The sequence below is a fragment of the Anastrepha obliqua genome, unplaced genomic scaffold (genome assembly GCF_027943255.1).
Source record: "Anastrepha obliqua isolate idAnaObli1 unplaced genomic scaffold, idAnaObli1_1.0 ptg000012l, whole genome shotgun sequence".
Classification (NCBI taxonomy): Eukaryota; Metazoa; Arthropoda; class Insecta; order Diptera; family Tephritidae; genus Anastrepha; species Anastrepha obliqua.
The window spans coordinates 6,690,949-6,712,963 of record NW_026562179.1 but is presented as its reverse complement, the minus strand read 5'-3'; the positions used below and the strand labels follow the sequence as shown (position 1 = coordinate 6,712,963).

The following is a 22,015-nucleotide window of genomic DNA, read 5'->3' as shown; positions in this document are numbered from 1 at the left end:
GACTGATAAATATCATCTAGTAGCGTGGAATGGCTGACTGTATCGAAAGCCTCCTTCAGGTTTAACGCTACCAGGGCAGTCCTCTCGCAGGGGCGGTTTTGGTTAAGCCCGCGGTTTATCTGGGCGTTTATGGCGGTGAGTGCAATGGTGGCGCTATGCACTCGTCGGAATCCGGGCTGATGTGGGGCTGGGACCAGGTGTTTCGTGAAGAGTGGGAGTAGGAGGGCTTCGAGTGTCTTCACTACTGGGGAAAGGAGAGTTATCGGCCGATAATATTCCCCTTGGTTGGCGGGTTTCCCAGGTTTCAGTAGTGGGACCACTCTCCCTACTTTCCACTTGTCAGGGATGATGAGAGTGGTTAGGGACAGATTGAAGACCCTTGTGAGGAATCCTACTCCCAGAGGTCCCAGATGCTTCAGCATCAGCGCGTTTAATCCGTCAGGGCTAATGGCTTTTGATGATTTCGATTTGTTGATGGCCCCTTGAACCTCATCACCGGAGAAAGTAAGTGGCGCACTGTCGCTCGTCAGTTTGTGCAGCCTTCTGGCAGGACGACGTTTGGTTCTGTCGACCGGAGGATGCAGTATGAAAAGCTGGCTAAAATAGCTCGCGCATCTCTTCGGGTCCGACGAAGGACAACCGTTGAAGGTGATAGCCACCTTGTCGTTGTGCTTCGTCGGGTTCGACAGGGACCTAACGGTGGACCAGAGCTTACTAACCCCAGAGTCTTCAGTGACAGTCAGGCCCTGAGAACGCGTTGAAGGCCCTGGAGAACGCGAAGCAAACCTCAAAGATTGTTCAAGAATGTAAGAAGAAGTTTAATTCTGTCGCAAGACAAAACAGGCTTGTACTTATATGGGTTCCGGGACACTCCGGTGTTCAAGGAAACGAAATTGCCGACGAACTGGCCAACCGTGGATCAGCGGTGCTCCCACAGGGGTCAGAGCCAATAATCGGAATCAGTCCCGCAGGAATCAAGAATTGAATCAACGATTATGTAGGCAATCTACATAAAGAGCGATGGTCCGGTCTAGAACGCTGCAGAACTGCAAAGTGTTTTGTGACAAGTCCGAACAGAAAACTGTCAAACTTTCTACTAAAACTTAGAAGGAAAGACATTCGGTTGATGGTCGGCATCATTACAGGACACAACCCATGTGGTCAGCATATGACCACCATTGGAATCATCGAGGACCCGGTATGCCTGTCATGCTTGGAGGAGGCGGATAGCACTGAGCACTTTCTCTGTGAGTGTCCTGCCTTTGCTAGAGCGCGACTGCGAGTATTGGGTTCCGATGTCATGGGAATGAGTAATATTCGTTCTCTAAAACTGGAGGATATTTACAGATTTGCCAAAGAATCTGGAAAATTCTCACAGGACTAACTATCTCTATTTCTGTTTCTATTCTTTCCTATCTCTTTCTCTGATACTTTTCTCCCTCCCTCCTTGACTATCTACCCCTTTTCCAGAGCTTTAAATACAATGGGCTTTTTAGCCTGAGTGTTTTAGGAGTCACCAAATCTCCTGGGGCTCCTTGGCTCGTCCTCTTCAAATTCATTCCTTCATTCAACCCCAGAGGTGAGGTTACAGGTCTTCAGGTGCTCAACCCATTTGGTCCGCTAATGTTGATTTACCAGTTGCCGGATCTCCAAATTGAGATCCCTTATGCGGGGATCCCCGGGATCGGCCTCACTCACGCTCGTTTGCTAAGCTGGCTGCTTCGGCTGGGAAATGGGGACGAATGTCCTTAAAACTTCCAGCTGGAATGAAGCGAGCCGCAGCAGCTGTGAGCACCTTGCGGAATGCGCGTTCGCCTACGCGCACATCAGTGGGGATGGGAAGAGCGGCGAAGGTGTCCTCGGTGAACTCCGTGAAGCCGGCCCAATTAGCTTTTTTAAAGTTAAAATAGGATCGGAGATTCGCAGAAACAAAGTCGGCCGGTCTCTCAATCGAGACGATAATAGGCAAGTGGTCTGATGCAAGCGATAGCATAGGTCTCCACGTTATGCTATTTATCAGACCCGCGCTAGCTATTGTTAGGTCAGGCGAGCTGCTGCAATTGCCCACTACCCCGGTGGGGGCGTCGTCGTTCACAGTGTCGAGTCGTTTATCTGCTCTGCCAATGGCTGTCCCCTACGATCATTTGGCAGGCTTGAATGCCAAAGATCGTGATGCGCATTGAAGTCACCTACAACCAACCGTGTTTCACCTCTGATGAGCGCACCTATATCAGGCTGATATCCTGCCGGGCAGCAGATGACAGGGGGTATATAAATGATAAATATTTCGAGCTCGGAATCGCCTGACCGGACAGCTATGCCTTGACATTCTAAGATGCTGTCCCTGCGGTCGATTCCTTCATCGATGAGATGATACTGCACTGTGTGGTGGACTATAAACGCTAGGCCACCACCATTGTCTCGCTCGCGATCGCGGCTGTGCACGTTATAGCCATCCCTGGTGATCAGAGATGACCTAGCGTGCAGCTTTGTTTCTTGGACTGCAGCTATTTTAATACTGTGACGGCTCATAAAGTCAACTATCTCGTCGACCTTACTCGTGAGTCCGTTGCAGTTAAATTGGAGAAGCTTGAAGCTTCTCGGTAAGGTCTGTGTAATTCGGGGGGTGAGGCACGCGTGGGGTTGTCTACGTTGGATCTGCTGCGCAATCCACTGTGGTTGTTGCGGCCTGATGGTGGTGGGCGGCCGCGCCTCCGGGGGCGATAGGGGGTGCAGAGCTCTGCAGCAGGGGGCAACGTAGGCAGTTGTCCACTCACGGGTGGTGCGTAGGCCGGAACATCTCCGAAAATGGCACCAGCCATTGCAAGAATTGCATTGGACTGATACCAGATTCCGAGGTATTACGGTCTGACACACGGAAAAGACTGTGCGGGGGACCAAGAGCTGCTGGTTTGTCCCCGCACTGGGGTTGGAGCAGGAAGGAAGGGGAAGGGTTGAGGGGGAGTTGTGTTGCTCCGATAGGCTCCTCACCGTGGAGGTGTGGGTTGTGGTGGTGGTTGGTAGTGCCGGCCAATCAGGGGGTATAGTAGCCATGGAGGCATCAGACGCCTGCTGGCGGGAGCAACAAGTGGCCACATACCGTGTGGACCACTCCCTATGTGACTTATGGCCTGAACAGGTCTTAAGGTGGCTCCACCCGTTGCACCTGTTACACCTAACCGAGGTGGAGTTCGGGTGAAGCCGTTTGTGGCAGACGCAGCAATAGAATACTTCTGACCCAGGGTTGGATTCGATTCCAGCCCTGAGGAGAAGCATTTGGAGCAGGATTGCTGCGAGGATTTGCTCCTGTGACGTAAAGGGTGGGGTGATATACGGTTCACTAGACAGAGCTAGTATACTGGGGCGGCAGCCCTTGGTCGGGAAAAACCCGAGTCATTCCGGTAACGTAGAACCGGCTGCCATGGGAATGAACCACGGCTTCGACCAACACGCTTTCATGTTCGATTTGAATACGATTCAATACAAAAACATTACTTGGTCCAACGAACTTTTTCAACGGCCCAAGAGCAGTGCTTTCGTAGAAGCGCTAGAACGAAAAAGTCTATGTTGGAAAACTTACTTCTACGATTAAATAAATAACACTAGTATTTTATTTATGTTTGCTTTGATGATTGTCTTTTATTTTATAGGTTATTTTTTAAGCAACATCAATACCACGTCTACGAATATAGATAATCAAACAGTAAAAGAGAGATCAATTTTCAGTGTGACCAGATATACTTAGGTATATAAGGGATACCTAAATAGTGTTGCATAATGTTATTATTTGAATAAGGGTATTCCAACACGCTCCCCTCAAAAATAACATTACTAGTAAGTTTACAAATAAAAACAAATATTCAGTTATTAAGCTAAAGTGGTTGGTGTGCGTTCTGGGAAGTGTTAAATGATTAACCATTCGCTGTAAGGATACTGGAAAACCCAGAAAAAAACCCAGATCATTATCTTATTGTATATATATATCATATAAACTTAACACATGTGTTTAATTTCAATTAATTAGGTTGTGTTAAACTACTTAGATCTAGTGAGACATTCTGCAAATTTCCCAGGTCTTCAAAGAAATAATTGTCAAGATATTTGGCACAGCTTCTTTGAAGTGCAGGGCATTCACAGAAAAGGCGTTGTACCAACTCAATGTCTTCTCCATCTCCACAGCTCATGCAGAAGTAAAAAACCCGTTATAACACCTGTGGGGGCACTGATAGTTGATCAGTTAAATCATTGAGTAAGTAATAAGATAGAGTCACAATCACTCAATTTTTGGAAAACGGGCAGATTGATGCAGTCGGTCAGTTGAAAAGAAGAGGAAGGGCGAAACCAAGAATGATAAAAACAAGATTACCCCCATCAAAGAGTGCGTGACGTCGCATTAGCTGAGTTGTGCAGTGTTGCCAACCATTTGCTCTTCGCAATAAGTTTAGTGCTTTTTTATACCCAAAATGCGAAAATTTTTAAGTTTGGTGTTTGTTGCTTTTATTTAATTTAAAGCTACCGAAACTGTAAGTTAAAAAACAAACTGTATTATTAAACAACAGAATGTTAAAAATGATCACTCTGAGAATGTTTTAGTGTTAATGAAAATTTGTTGGTTCTTATAAAATTTGATATTTTGAAAGTGAACATTTAATAGTTCGTTCCTTTTAAGATTATGTTAAAATATTAAATTCTCTTCTCTCAACTCTGCTTAACATTGAAAACCTTTTTACATATTTTGAAAAACGTTTGAATTTACTGAATGCGGATTAAAACCATAGAGGTGTAATCTTTTCTTCCAGTCCTCAATCCTTAGTGGGACACAGGGTATCAAGAGGTGTATTCATAGTAAAAATAAACAACAAAATACTAGAAAATATTGAAGAAACCATAACGACATTTTTACAAAAAGACTATCTTATTTTGTTACATAACCTGAAATATAGCAAAGAACTTCTTTTCTTAACAGAAAACTCATAAAGTAAATTGTACATACATAACACATTTATTTAAAAAAAGCACATTTTAAAGACAATTTATGACGTACACAAAGTTCTTTAAGCAGTTCGATAGAAATTTGGTATTTTATTTTCTTTAAATGGGCATTTTACTGCGTTTTTATATCCAAAGTTAGGCAACACTGCAGTAGCGAGAGAGAGATTAGACTGCTGAAAGCAGAAGAACACCAACAACAACTACAATCGCGTGCTGTGCGACCAGATGTTAAAATAAGTAAAGCTAAATAAAACTGAGTGAGTTATGGCACTAATTTAAAAAAAAGTATATTTAACCAAACTATAAACCCTACTTTTAATTAGCACAGGCTAGAAAAATGTCACGAAGCTAAATAAAGTTACGAAAATTGTAATTTGGCCATACAGGTGCTTAAGCGACGTAACTCTTTGTCAGTGACAGTGAAGCCACCAATAAGCGAGAAGTAACATTAGAATCACTATACAGCATATTGGTTTCTCTTCGATCTGAGAATGCTGGTGTGCATAAAGTAATCAGTGATATTCGTGAGGACAATGATAAACTTTTGAAGAAAACTGAGAGTTTGCACTCAGATCTTCTTTCTATGCAGCGAAATCTGCTGGAAAAAGATAATGTGATTTCCTTACTCACAACTGAGGTTAACAACCTAAGCTTATGCATTACTGTTGCTCTTGAGAAGTTTGGTAGTGATAATGCTGCAGCTAAAGAAGTCACTGATGCTAAATTTACCCGCCCACCGTTATCATTAATAGCTCATGCTGCTCTTTCTTCGCCCAGCGCTACTAATGATTTATCATCCTCATCTAATGCTTGGTCAAGTGCTGCTTCACATTCGCACCTTGAGATTTCGGCACCAACAGTTGTTATTTCCTCTGCTGCTCTCTCACCTACTACTGCTGCTAATGCTGATGTTGGAGTTAATGTGACTGCTGTTATTCGCTCTAATCTGTCTACACATACATACGCTAAGGTTTCCGCACCAGTCGATGCTGTCTCTAATGCTGCCACTTCATGCTCTGTTCTTTCGCCTGCTGCTGCGATTAATAATGTACAGTGGGCGACGGTCAATAATAAACGGAGCAAAAAACATGTAAAAATTTCTGCGCCAGTCGCTGCTGCACCTAACACTTCGCGCTCTTTTTATTCACCTGCTGCTCCGGTTGATAATGCACAGTGGATCACTGTCAATAAGAAACGGAGCAAAAACCAAGTACGAGTAATAGGAACAAATACTTGTAATGATTTGGATGTCGCGGTCAAATACAAATGGTTACCCCTGGCTTCTTTCTCTCCCTCCGTATCTGAAGATGCTATTAAATATTACGTACATACAGGCTTGAGTACAAATTTACTTTCCTGTTTCAAACTGATTAAAAAGGATGTTTCGTTAACCAGCATTAAAAGGGTCAACTTTAAGTTGGGAGTTCCGGAGCCCTCGTATGAAAAGTTGTTAAGCTCAGAAATCTGGCCAACAAATGTAACAGTGAATCAGTTTCGGTTTTTTAAAAAGGATTCGCAGCAGCCGACACCGGCATAACAACATCTTCGAATCTTCCTAGTGGTGGTCTTAAGGTCTATTTTCAGAACTTATTCGGCATGCGTTCAAAGGCTGAGTATGTACATTCCCTTAGTGCGCAGTTAGATTACGACATCTGCGTTCTTGTTGAGACTTGGCTACATACAAGTTTCTACGACAGTGAATTCTTCGACCCGAACTTATTTAACGTTTTTCGCAAAGACAGGGATGCTGTAAAAACAGGGTGCTTACGCGGGGGTGGCGTTCTTATGGCTATCAAGTGTCACTTAAACGCATTTTTGTGCCCCCTCATGAATATTGACTCTCTGTTGGATCAGATCTGCGTCTGCATAAGTTGTCCCAATTCACAAGGCTCTTTATATCTACTTGCCTCGTATTTGCCGCCTGAAAGTTCATACGAGCTGTATAAAGCGCATGTTGACAACATTGTATATCTAGTCTTAAATAAAATGGCAATCATTTATGTGTATTAGGTGATTTCAACTTAAGTAAAATAAATTGGTGTAGTGTCTCTAATTCTATTCTCACACCAAATAATGTTACTGCAAATCATGGATTATATTTTATTGATAATATTCTTAGTCTTAATTTATTTCAAATTAATAATTTTGTTAATTCTCTGAATAGAATCTTGAACCTCATATTTGTAAGTGATAAAAAAAACTACAAGATCAATGAATGTTTGAATCCCATAACTCCTAAAGATAAGCATCATTTACCCTTAGTTGTCAAACTCGACTTTTACTGTTTTGCTACTATCCCGTCTGATGCCAGGTAATCATTCAATTAATCATTATGCGATTTTGCCAATTTCAATGACTGAGCTAAGCTTTGCTGTTAAATCTTTAATTTGCCCTAATCAGCATGGGTTTATTGCTAACAGATCAACAGTATCGAATCTGGCTGTTTTAGTGAATACTGCATTGATTCTTTCTCGGCTGGCTTCCAGATCGATTGTATTTACACCGACTTTCACAGTCTTCGACAAAGTTTCTCATAGAATCTTAGTTAAAAAATTGGCTTATTTTGTCTTTCCTTCTGCATTTCTGGAATGGATAAACTCTTATTTGAGCAATAGACGTTGTGTTGTAACAATTGATGGTATTTCATCTACCCCCTTCACTGCCACATCTGGTGTTCCGCAAGGAAGATCGCTTTTATTTGTGTTATTTATTAATGACATCAAAAGTTGTTTCTCGTATGCTAAACTTTTGCTTTATGCTGATGACCTTAAGATCTTCTCAGCGATCAAGACTCAAGAAGATGCCATTAAACTTCAAGCCGATTTGAATAGGCTTTACTTGTGGTGCCAGAATTCACGACATTCGCTGAAATTATCTAAGTGTTTTCAAATATCTTATTCGAAAACATCTAACATTTTGTGCACTAAGTACAGTATCTCGACATGTGTCCTGCAGTGCAGCGAGTTTACGGACCTTGGCGTTATCTTCGACAACAAAATCTCATTTAATAACCATATAAATTATATTACTTCAAAATCTTTTTCGCTGTTGGGCTTCGTCAGACGGAACGCCACTAAGTTCTCTGATCCCAACACTATTAAGTTACTCTATATACCTTTTGTTAGATCTCATTTAGAATATGCTGTGTTTATTTGGAGACCGTGTAGTCAGCAGGCTATCAATAGAATCGAACGTGTGCAAAAAATATTTCTCAAACATGCCCTTCGGTCCCTGTATTTTATTGATTCCATGCCGACATATTCTGCTCGTCTCATGATTTAAAGTCTCAAGTCCTTAGAAATTCGTAGGTCTACAGGGTTTGATTGAAAAGTAATAAGCCTTCCCGCGCTGAGCGTCTGCCAAGCGAGCAACCGAATCGGCTGTTGGGGGAAAATGATCGTTGGACCTTCCCCTTCCACTAGAAATCGGTCCCAGTTCGCTGGCAACAGCGGTGCAGTCAACATCGCTCCGCGCGTGAAAGCGGTTTTAAAAGTGAGTTAGGATTTTGCAGTGGCAAAATGCAGTGATCGTTGGAGCAACGTTGCTCGATCAAATTTTGCGTAAAGCTCAACAAAACGAGTACCGAAACCATTGGGCTACTCAAGGAGGCTTTACCTGGACCAATCTCTGTCCAGTGTCCAGGTAAAACGGTGGCCCAAGAAGGCGCGCATGTCGAAATCCAAGGTCAAAACCATGCTGATCATCTTTTTCGACTCTCGAGGCATCGTCCACAACGAGTTTGTACCTCCAGGACGCACTGTAAACGCGGCATTTTACAAAGAAGTGCTCCTTCGGCTGAAAAACCGCGTCGCCCGGGTTCGGCCCGACCTCGTCAACAATTTGACCCTTCATCACGACAATGCGCCGGCGCACACCGCCTTCCTCTGCACCTCTGCATTGGCCAAGATGGGGGTTCCGGTGCTTCCCAACCCTCCCTACAGCCCAGACCTGTCCCCTCCGGACTTCTTCTTGTTCCCGCGCCTGAAAAGAAAGCTGAAGGGGAGGCGTTTCGACTCCATCGGTGCGATCCAAAAAACTGTGACAGCCAAATTGAACGCGATTCCGGCGGATGAGTTTAAAAAATGTTTCCTGCAATGGAAGGACCGCTACCAGCGGTGTATTGACGCTCAGGAGTCCTATTTTGAAGAATATTAGTTGTATAAGCCAAAGGGTTTAATAAAACTGCTTAAAAAAAATAAGGCTCATTACTTTTCAATCAAACCTTGTATACTGTGTCTGTATTTTACTCATAGTATTATTACTGGAGTAATTGATTACCCCTACTTGCTGAAGAGGATTCGATTTAATGTTCCCCAACGATCTCTTAGGAACTTCTACCATTTTTATGGGGGAAACTTTAAAACTAAGTATGCCAGTAATGCTCCCATTACTGTGCTTTACGGGAATTGAATTCCGTTCATAATGATGTTGTTCTCGATTTTTCGCTTTCAAGAGTAGCATTTTTAAATCTCCTGAATTCTATATTATAGTTGTTTTTAATTACATGTATATCTGTAGTTTAGTCTAAGCAACTTTTACATCATAGTCTGTAAGGATTGTAATTCATAGACTTAAATAAATAAATAAATGAAAAATTTGCTGAGAGAAAAGTAAGGGTACCACGATAGGCGCCATCTCATTATTCTTTCCATCATGCATTCTATTGCTATTTATTACATATTTACTAAATTTAACTGTAATAGCAGGCCACTCTGACTAGCTATATACCATATGTATATGTGTCACTTGGTGTAAATCGGAGCAGTCGTAAAAAATAAGAGAAATACAAAAAGTTTTAAAGCGCACTGTTGGAAATTTGCCTTTATTTTAACCCGAATCTTCCCACGATTGCCATATGGTAATGCAAACATGCCGTTGCAATTTTACGTATTATGTCTGAACTAAATAACAAAAACAAAAAAGAATAACTTTATTTCACGCAGAATAAATGCAGCTCACGGAAAAACATAAGTTTTTTGTTATTTTTAGTGCACCTACAAAGCTATAAGACGTCAAACTCAGGTGAAAATAAAAAAGTGAATTATTGTGGTTTTTTAACATGGCACGTCGGTAAGTATATGAATAACTTTTTGCTTTTTTGATATATTTCCAAAAAAATTGCATCAGTTGGTAGCTAATGAAATAAACTAGTAAATGCAAGTTTGAAATTTGATTTTTTGTGTAACTTTTTTGTATTTTACTCAAGGCGTTACCATATGGTAACCGTGGGACGTCTAGGGTACAGGGTTTTAGTTACGTTTGGTGTAGTTTTTTTTGAGATTTTTGATCATATTTATTGATATTTTGTGAATTACAGCGGTTTATCGTTGCAAGAAATACTTGATTTCATTCAAGAACTCGATGAAGCAGAAGATCAAAATCAACTGTGTGATATTCCAACCACTCTTTATATCGAGCCTCCTGTGGATGGCAATGAATCTGGCGAAGATGACGCTGAAGATGATTGTGCGGGCATTCCAGATAATGTTTGCCCGGCTCAGCTAAGAGGGGGCTGCGAAGTTGTTATGGCTAGAGGATATGGAAGGCATGTTTAGAGACGGTATAAGCATACCATCATTTTAATCTTATAAACTCTAAATTTTTCAGCACCAAATCCAGGAGATTTGCCTGTTATTGAGGTTGAAGACACTTATAATGAGATGGAGGATGAAGAAACAACGGCTAATCGTTCAGAATATCCAATGAGGAAGCGCTTACGTAAAACCGAAACCTTCAAACGTTGCATTGCCATTAGGAAACTGTATTTGCATGGGTCAAGAAGAAATCGTCATCTCTAATTCCAATTTTTCAATGCGCAAATTACGAAGATTGTCACCATTCACTGCCACACGAACAGTTTGAAAAATTTTTTGATGACACATTATTGGAACATATTTGCGAACAAAGTGCGTTATATTCGGTGGAACAGAATAGACCGAACGTAAATATAACAGTCAGCGAACTTAGAGCATTCATAGGCATATTGATCGTCACTGGCTACAATTATCACTCCAATTACAAACATTTGTGGAGTCAGGATGAAGACATTCGGAACAATCTTGTCAGTAACACCGTGCGTGGGAATCGTTTTCAAGAGATTTTGCAAAATCTCCACTTCGAAGAAAATTCCAAGGCTTCTTCAAAAGACGCCCCAAATCCTGACAAAATGTGGAAACTGCGTCCTCTTACGGATCATTTGAAAGCAAAAATGATAGAAAATTTCCATCTGGAACAAAATCTTTCTTTCGACGAAAGTATGATATCCTATTTTGGTAAATATGGATGCAAGCAATTTATAAAGGGCAAACCATTACGATTTGGATATAAAGTCTGGTCCCTATGTACTCCATCTGGTTATTTGGTGAATTTTGAAATTTACCAGGGGAAGAATCCTCGATCGAATTTGGAGTACAAAGCAAAGTTTGGAAAATGCGCCGCTCCTTTAGTCAGCATGATCGACGATTTTCCTGATGAATTGAAATCGCTGTCATTCCAGTTTTATTTCGATAACCTGTTTACTAGTTATCCTCTGTTGGCATATCCCAAGTTTTGCGGATATAATGGTACTGGGACAATCCGAGAAAACAGAATTCCATCAACCTGTCCACTAGTGCATAAAAAAGACTTCAAGTCAATGGAAAGAGGTTACTCTGAATCAATTGAAATGAAAAGCACTGGTATTTGTTTGGTGAAATGGAAAGATAACAATGTTGTCTGCATGTTATCTACCTGCTTTGGTGAGGATCCGAAATCAATGGCACAGCGTTATTCGAAGGCAAGTGGATCGAAAATAAATGTACCCCGTCCTTGCGCAATCACGGAATATAATAAATTTATGTGCGGAGTAGACCGATTAGATCAAAATCTATCCCTGCACCGCATCGCATACAGGGGAAAAAAGTGGTGGTCTAGCATTTTTACCTGGCTGTTAGATGCTTGTATTCAAAATGCATGGCAACTTTACCGAAAAGATCAACCTATCAGTCAGTTAGAATTTCGACGACAAGTTGCAGTATACTACTGCAAACACTATGGTATACCGCCCAAAAGTCCTGGACCTGCGCTCTTTCACAGATATGCATACCAACCAGGTCGAGTTGAACATACTCTGCGCTATGATCAGGTTGGACATTTTGTGGTACCATCAAATCGTAGGCATTGTGCCGGTGACGGATGCAGAGTTAATGGACGAACTGCATGTGGTAAATGCAACGTAGGACTTTGCGTACAATGTTTTGCTCAGTACCACACAAAACCATGATAAATTTCAGTTCAAAAATTTTTTTTTTTTTTCATTTACTTAATTTTTAAATAAAAATGTTTGAAAACAGTTATTTTTTGAAAAATTAAAAATAAAACGATATTCGAGTTATGGGACTTCCCGGGTTAAAATAATACGATTGCCGAGTTTGGTTTCCGACGATCAAGGTCAACTGTCGATGCTATCCACAACCCAGTCACAAACTTTGCTCGGGAAGATATCAGTGGGGGAAGCGCAATCATATATTGGATGTAAAAAATTCTTTCAATTCGGCAAAATAGTCCAACATACTTCTAGCCTTAAAACACTTGAAGGTGGCATGTTATCTCTTACCCATCATAAGCAGCTATTGAAGCAATAGTGTCCTACAGTGTGATACCGATAATGGGTCAGAAAAGTATGAAGTCAGTGGTGGGTCCCGCAAGGATCGGTCCTGGGGCCAATACTTTGCAACGTCATGTACGACGGGGTCCTAAAACTGAAACTTTCCGCTGCAACAGCGAGAATACAACTGTAGCTCTGTTTTGCGGGCCTGGAGAGATACTAGTGAACATCCAATGCATTATCGCCTACATGTAGCGCAACTGTATCGCTTATATGAAGTGAAACCGATTACAGCAGAAAGAACGCGATCGATGGCTCAAGGCATAATACAAACTCATACCAAATCTTGAAGGATGGATGAGTAGGAAGCATGTCGATATTAACTACTACCGAACTCAGTTGCTCGAACACAGTTAAGAGCGCAAAACATGTGACCTTCCACTGCAAACGTTTCAGTGAAGAACTAACAGCTGTAAAAACCTTTGTGGCTACAGTCGTGATGAGTTTAAACCACACTGACCGGGAAAGGAGGCCCGGAAATTGTAGCAGCAGCTGCAACAACAAGGCAGCATCATTAGAAGAAGAAAGATAGATTAAGTATTAAATACTATTATAATATTTAATTAATAAGTATTGAGTAAGGAATGAGTATTGTCATGTTATATTTAATTTAGTTTTGTAATTATTTAGGTGCAAACCTATCCAGATTTTTTTTTATTGAAGTTCTTCTGAACATATTTCGCCTGATACATTAGTACTTAATTCAGCTAAGCCATAATTCGACAGATTAGCAAAAAAACATATTATATTATATTTCTTTTCTTTTTTTAGGTTTTGTTTGCACCTTTGCTAGCAACTTTGTAATGGAGATGACCGACGGAGTTTTAAACAGATACAGACGCTTGAGTTAAACACTCACTATAGTATCAAACATTCTCCGATGTTTCATTCCCCCCACAAGCGCTTTTGAACGCAATTGCAGGAAAGGATACTATCGATGGCGTAAAGTCTCCATACGTCTACAGGAGCGAAGATTATGCAACTCTTCGGACTCCAAACATCACTATTCGACACCAGGTACAATCGCTTGCAAGCTCGTCAAAGAGCTCCTCGCTTACGCAGATATGGTCAATAGGCACTACGCAAAATTTAAGCTGGATAACCTCAAATTTGAAGAATTTAAGTTGATTTGATTTGTATTATGGGTATCAAGTCACAATCAGATTTTGACAACAGAATGAAAATGCTAAGCAAGCTTGACACTGAAGCTGATACACTCAACCTCGATGGTTTGTCAGAAGAGTGCCAACGCCTTACAAACGTAGAATAAGCCGATCTACCGTCTCGGATGCATGTGATTTTGAAGGGTACTCGTTTTGCAAACGTTATGCACCACAGACACATTTTCACCAAAACTTAACAGTAAGAGACTGAATTATATAAATTTAGCAGCAGTAGTAGACTTCTTTTGTGATTAGAAACAAAGAATGGTATCGATGTAGGCTAACTTTTTAATATGACCATTATATATTTAAATTTTTTCCAAATCATGCAAAATTATGTACACATATTATGTCTGTTTAAACTTTGTTGAACTCCCCTTCAACCAACTCAAATTCCTTCATAGAGAATTGCGTGCACTTGTCACAGCAAAAATATTACGATTCGCCAAAAATTCTCAAGGAATCCAGCACACATTTATAGGAACAGCATTGTGCCAAAAATTATTAATAATGCAGCGTCAACAAAAATGTTTCATAATTTACTTAAACCACTTTTTAGGTCTTTACTATGAAGTAGTACATTGTTATATGCGAATTTTAATGTTCAAGAACAAAAGTACGTAATATATTTTAGAAATGAAAAGTTTATATTGACTGACAGATTTTAATTTAACGATTTGCAGCTTTGGTCTCTGTTGTTATGAACAGCACTGTACAGCTCATAATAGATTCAATATTAAATATTTGGCACTTTTGGGCTTCATCTGAAGACAGAATGTATGTACAGTAACATCCAAATAAGTCCCATTTCTGTTGCGGCTATATACATACATATATACATACATATGTCTTTGTGCACTTTTTATCAATTGGAGACACCATACGTAAATGAATATATTAATTTAATATTCACATACTATTAAGAACAAAAAGTAATTGTTTCGAAATTTTCACTAGTATCAAAATGTCCGGAACATAACTTATTTTTGAGATACTTGTTGCTGATTTCTGTACCTTAGTGTACGTTCATGCGCGCACTTGATGTACAGCAGCTGCTGCTGTCGAGTATTTAGAAGACATATTTACATTCATATATGGGTGCAAACATATATACGGAGCCGCCACCATTCGGCATGACAAAAATTCACGATTCACCAAATATTGGCAAGTATTTATATAAGAAATAATCTATTATTGACTATTTTGATTTGATTTCTTCAATCTTAGATATACATTTTTGCCATCGTTGTCAAAAATTGGCATATGGGCGGTTCATTTTATGAATGCAAGTATTTTGCTCCTAGAAATATGAACTCGAACTTATCAATAAATTTGTTTTTTGGTGCTTCACAATATTTGAAACTGTTCAGCGCCGCTGCGACTGAGAGAATCATGGCATTCGATCATTTATATATTTATCCCTAAATACTGTACGTAGATATGTTAAGATGAATACAATGTAAATGGAATAAAATTTGGTTTGTCAAAGGAATATAGAAATTCACATTCAAATGCCTTACAAAATGCCGAGCTCCTTCTCCTATTTGTGGTGTGCGTCTTGATGTTTTTCCACAAATGAAGAGACCGACAGTTTCAAGCCGACTCCGAACGGCAGATATTTTTTTTATGAAGAACTTTTTCATGGCAGAAATACACTCGGAGCTTTGCCATTGCCTGCCGAGGGGCGACCGCTATTAGAAAAAACGTTTTCTTTATTTTGGTGTTTCACCGAGATTTGAACATACTGTTGTCGGAATTCGGGCTTAGTTGTAAATACAAATTTGGCCAAAAAAATACCTTTCACCAATGCCTCCACAAATATTTGATGCTTCCAAAGAGACAGTCATTTAAATAACTTGCTATTCCATATACAAAGGCATGAGTGTAGATTTAAAATAAATACGGGATCGATTTGATATTTAACGCCGTCCTTTTTTTATTTAAATTTTTTTCGTATTGTTCTTATCTGGTCACCATAAATACATACAAATAGGTTGCGATATCCGTCTGGGGTAGGAAAGCTTTTGGGCACCCCGAAATGTATTAGAAATTTCTTAAACCGATTGGTTAAGTTTAACTTCAAATTGCTCAAAAGCTACCTCACCGGTTATATTTAACCAAGCTCGCTTCTTCATCGGATGCGACTGATACTGTAGGCCTCTTCTGTTTGCCACTTCCACGCTCGCTACCTCTATGCTCGATTCATTGACGAAAAATTTGCATGCGAAAGCAACAACAAAATTATCAAGGAAGATTCGCCGCTAGCAAGTACGGTTAAACCTCATTAAACTATGTAGTATAACTCACTATCTTACAAACACGTGTAATTTAAGGCAGCTACATATATTCATGTATACCAGTTGCTTCAACTACTCATCCACTTGCTAACGCTTGGCGAAAAGAAGAGGCCTTGTGTCAGCATGCCGACTTGGGCCGCAGGCCTATAAAACGTCTCAACACATTCAATGTGGAATTTTCGGCCATAGTTAGATCTGTATGTACAAATTTATGAACGAAATTTAAATTGACGACTGTTCATCTCGTGGCAGAAGTCAGAAATATCATATTATAAGTGTTTACTGTAGGCATTTAGTCCGGCCAAAACAGTGTACTAAACGGAATGGGGAATTCCGAATAATCGATTTTGGGGAAAAAATGTTGTTAATCTTATTTTAAAAAAATCTTCTTAACTTAAAGTACGTTCACATATGCATTAATTACCAATAAATCCACAAAATTAATCTACCCGTTCACATATGGCAGATTACCTGCAAAATTGCCAATCAGCTGTCAATACTGTTGTGAAAGGTTTTTCTTCATAGAAATTATTTGGGTGAAATATTTTGGTGTTTTTGGTTTGTTTAATTATTACTTACGATATGAAGAAAATACAAGGAGAAGGAAGAGCTAATAGCTAAATTGCGCAATTGGCGGCTAATAAGAAACAGTTTCAGGAAATCCGTAAACGTAAAATTATGGCAGCAATACGCATTCGAAATTCAATATAACATTTTATAATAAGTAATAAGAGGACACGTTTATAGATACGTGCTTTTTTGACGTGATAACGTCTTATAATTCGATTTAACAGGCTGCACGCACGAAAAAATGTGTCGTTACCTTGCTCATTAGTGTTACCTTGCTCATTGCCGTTACCTTGCTCATTGCCGTTACCTTGAATGAACTGCAAGCGAAAGCGCTCTCTCCTACTTAAGTGAGCGTATATGTGTATGTATATGCGCATATGTACATATATAAATTCACGTATTTGTATTTGCATATGCCTTCTTATTGATTACTAGCAAACCCGGCCCCCTTCGCTGGGCACACTAAAATAGAATAGATATGGTTTAGAACAGAAAATATATGGTTTTCATATTATTTATTTCTTTATTCAAGCGCTTTGGCATAAACAATATTTTTTGTTTTTCTATTTGTTTTTGAGTAAATATAAAATATAAATTGAAAATCAGGAAAAAAGAAGATTATTTTTAAATTTCAAATCAACGCATATGAATAAACAATAGTCTTTTTTCCTGATCATCCATGAATTTTTCGTTTCAATTTATATGTTTTATTAAGCATTTCAGCTTTTTTAACCATTATCCATTTATATTTTTCAAAAAAAAAAAAAAAACGAAAAAAATTGTTTTTTCCACGAACACATAATTTCCTTCGGATTTCACATTAAATTCTCAAATGTCGTAAGAAATTATTCACTGTTCCAAAATCCACTCCAAAAAAATTCACAAACAATTTTTACATGTTGCACTTACGTTTCCAAATCAGAAAGAAATATTGGCACATTGTAACTCACACTGTCAATTTGACAGTTCAGTTCCGCCCCAAGCGTTAAAAAAGTAAGCGACATTGCTCAAAAGAACGCTGTACCCGTTGCCACTGCTCCGAATTACAACCAAACTTTACGAAACCCATTTTCAATACTTACTTAACAATGTGCATAAGTTTGGTTTAATTCGGTGCAAAGACACGGCGGGTCCACGTGTTGGCATATATTTCGAGATCCTAGTCATCAATAGGTATCCAAACTATACGGAAACCATCTTCAATACCTTCTTAACAATGTGTGTAAGTTTGGTTTAATTTGGTGCAGACACGGCCGGTTAGCGAACACACACAAAAAGTTGACTTTATTTTATATATAAGATTTTTTTCAGTTTGTGTCCGAAAAATCCAAATATCTTACGGAACCCTATTTTTTTCCAAAATAAAATGTAATGCATGTTACTCGTGGATAATGTAGTTTTCGAATGGTGAAAGAATTTTTAAAATCGGTCCAGTAGTTTTTGAGCCTATTCGTTACAAACAAACAAACAAACGAACAAACAAACAAACAAAGTTTTCCTCCTTATAATATTAGTATAGATTATTAATTTGATTTACTTGAAGAATTTAAAATAAAACCAAGTTTGTTAATAATACCTGTTGTTTTAATGTTATTATTATTTTTTGACGTGATTATGTTATGTTATGTTATGTTATGTTATGTTATGTTATGTTATGTTATGTTATGTTATGTTATGTTATGTTATGTTATGTTATGCTATGTTATGTTATGTTATGTTATGTTATGTTATGTTATGTTATGTTATGTTATGTTATGTTATGTTATGTTATGTTATGTTATGTTATGTTATGTTATGTTATGTTATGTTATGTTATGTTATGTTATGTTATGTTATGTTATGTTATGTTATGTTATGTTATGTTATGTTATGTTATTGTATGTTAAAGTATATTATGTTATGTTAATGTTAACTCATTCTCTATATCCATACAAAATATCTATCAAACAAATAAAATTAAAATTTTCTTTTGAAAAATGCAACCATTCAATTAGTATTTTCTTATGACGTTATCACGTTAAACTATCGTCAGTAAACCGACTTTACAGACAACCTCTTTTTTTCTGTTATACGAGTATGAGTGCATAGTTAATAATACCTAACAAACATTTTATTAGAATTTTGTCTGCAAACCTGTTTTCTTTGCCGGCCTCCATTTTATTTAGTTTTTATTTTGACTTTTTCTTTACACTCGTAAAAATAATGATCTATTACACAGAAAACACAAGGTTGTATGTCAAAAAGGAGGAATATTTTATAATCTCAGATTTTGGAAGAGAAATTTCGGATGAGAAATCTCTTTTTTGAATTACGGATTGGGAGTTAAGCACGATAAAGTAGATCTACTTATACATATGTGAACGTATTACTAGGAACGCAGAGTATATATGTAAATATGAAATATGAAATTAGCTTTAGGGTATTTGCACGATATTCTCTATTGTTAGCTTAACTATAAAAGGAAAATGCCAAATCTGGTATGGCGAAACTCATACGACTGTGCAAAATGATGTTGAGGTTTTAGAGTTCTTTAATTTGATTTCAGAAAGAAAAAAAAAACAAAGAAACATATCACTAAGCTTACAATACTTTATTAATTGCATGACCACGCCATTCATCATAATTCATATCTATATACAATCTTAATACATTACAAGTAATATAGAAATGTAAAATTCCTTAAGCACTTTGTACGGAGCCTATTTGGTATTCACTTACATCAGCATACATACATGCATATATATGTAGGTCTTTCATAAATCACTGGGAGGTTTTTAAGAAAACTAACGAAAGTTTAATGAAGCCTTATTTTGAAATTCACTTCCTTCATTTTATATTTACTTAGTAAACGCTTCTATATTGAATTACACTATTCGATAATATGTGCCATCACTCGTTCATACAAGCGCCTTTTGTATCTTATCTACCCATCTACCTACATATGTATGTATGTAGGTCTAGCTTATGTAGTTAAGTTTTGTTAGAAACAAAGGTTACATCTAGCATAAGAATACATGCATGTAAGTAAGTACGTACATACATATAATACTTATACTCATTCTACATATCCATGTTGAATGATATCACTGCTTTGGCATTTAAACGGTTTCATGTCCCGCTTTCATTACTTTTTGTTTGTTATACGGCAATTTCTTTTATAAGGGAGTTGTTATATTACATAACTGAAATTTCACTCATATTTATTAATTTACTTAAAAATATTTGCTATTCAACCAAAGTATGTTGATATTTTTACGTCTACGTTTTCATATTCAGGTATTTTCATATTAACGCATACATACGCATACGAACATGCATACATAATTTGGCATACCAATGTATGTATATAAATATGTACATTTGTTCTATAGGAGTAATAGGCCCGTCACATTGGGCCCGTTTCGTCGGTTGTGGCAACGAATTTTACTGACAGCAAAATTTATTATGTGTATTTGAGTCGCAGGCACCAGATACGTGCCGTACGCCATGCCAGAGTGTACAAAAATTGGCCACTTTCTACTTTTGCTGTACGGCAAGTGCGGCGCAAATGCCAACTGTAAAGAACAATTTTGTATCGATGACGTTTTTATTATTTCAAATTAAATGGAGCGAATAAATGGAATTTAAATTAATTAAGTCAATTCAAAAGCACTCTTATTATTTCGGTGAAAAAGTAGAGAAAAGGCTAGGCTTAACTTTCTGAAATATGAATGGGCGTCCCGATCTCGAAGTTATTGTTGCACCCACCGTCTACGAATACCACAAATTCTATTAAAACCCTCTTTCGCTTCATTAAGGATTAATATATACTTTTCACAACCAACAAAAATCTGTTTATACACAACGAAATATAATATTTGCTTCCACAAGAAGAACATTTTTTTTTTCGTTTATGTGCGACAATACTTTCATTGTGGCACCACGGTACATTTTGCACGCCACGTCAGTGAAATGCATTGCCACAACGGACGCAACGGACCCATTGTGACAGACATGTAAGTTGTTAGGTATTTAGGCCAAAAGTGTAACGCAAACCCAATTTAACCATTGTTTACCGTTTATTTATAGTTATTTATGGACCAGTTGCAAACATTTCATTTTCTAAATGTTTAACAGTAGGTGTAGTGCAGTGTGCACGTACATTTATTTATTTAAAAATAATATTGTAAGTGGTTTATTCTTTTTGACTTTATCAGCTTTAAAAAAATGGAAGCAAATTAGATTTTATTATTTACCCTTAAATTTTCAAAAACTTTGGAGATATATGCACCATATGTTTATATATACACAACAGAGTGCCGTGCCACACCGCCAAGCCGCATAGCCAGACAAGTCCATATTTTTAATATTCATTTTGATGTACAATTATATAATATATATATTTTTATTATATTCTTACACTCACATATAAACATGAACGTACGTTTACACGGACTTTTTGCGTTTTGTCCACCTCATCCGTTAGTGCAAAAACACATGCATATGTATAGGTCGATATATAAAAAAATTTAACAATAACTTCCACAAAAATTTATAAAGACTAGAAACAAAAACAATGAAATAATATTATAAAAATAGCGGACGCGCGATTCACTAGCCACGTTATTTCGCCCCACAAAACCTACTGTACTAACGTGTTTTAGCTGTGAGCAGTTAACTTGTTATTAATTTAGTTTGACGGTGACTCCCATGAATCGTGCAAAGTTCGATTCAGTAGTAACGCCATGAAAGAGAGTCGGCTACGTCGGCTGTCAGAATCTGAGCAGCAAGGTAAGGAAGGCACCTGTAAAAAAAGGTTTAAGCTCTGTCTTAAAGAATAATCATCACCGAAGCAATTTCATTAAACAAACTAACTACATATATATTGGCCCTTTTCGGCAAGATTCGGACTCAATTTTGGATAACTGCTTAAAAAATATATAATATGTGTATACTACTCTTTAAATTAAGAATATCAAGGGAACAACGGTAAAAATCATACGTTCTTGTGCATCACAATCCTCTTCAGTCATGAATGCGTCATATAATAAGCGAAGTAGCTTTATTAGATAATTTTAAACTATTTAAAAAAAAAAATTATGGAGTTGGTTTACCCCATATAGCTAATTCGGTTGTGTAGATGCATGTACTCGTATATTTAAGCCAACTATTTTCAATAAACCGCTTTGAAGCGTTTATTAATTATAATAAATTCAAAATGATTTATAACAATGAAATCAATATTATAAAGTTTAAACACGTTTTTCTCAAATCTACTTAGATCACGAGGTTTTAATTTGATACAAAAATATTCGATACAAAACCATGCCCAAGTTACAAGCACCATTTGAAATTTGTTTGCAAAATTT

General features: G+C 38.0%; 1 protein-coding gene across 3 annotated transcripts in view; it reads right to left on the bottom strand.

The window, feature by feature from the left end:
• Positions 1-21,288, bottom strand: part of LOC129251389 (epidermal growth factor receptor kinase substrate 8) — a 144,024-nt gene extending 122,736 nt beyond the window's left edge. The window contains exon 1 of one of the 3 annotated variants that reach the window (XM_054890785.1): positions 21,073-21,288. The gene's annotated coding sequence lies outside the window, so the exon portion shown is untranslated. Of the gene's footprint in view, positions 1-19,385; positions 19,680-21,072 lie in introns of those variants that run through there. The other 2 variants (XM_054890786.1, XM_054890787.1) reach the window with 2 other exon arrangements.
• Between the last annotated feature and the right edge of the window lie 727 nt (positions 21,289-22,015).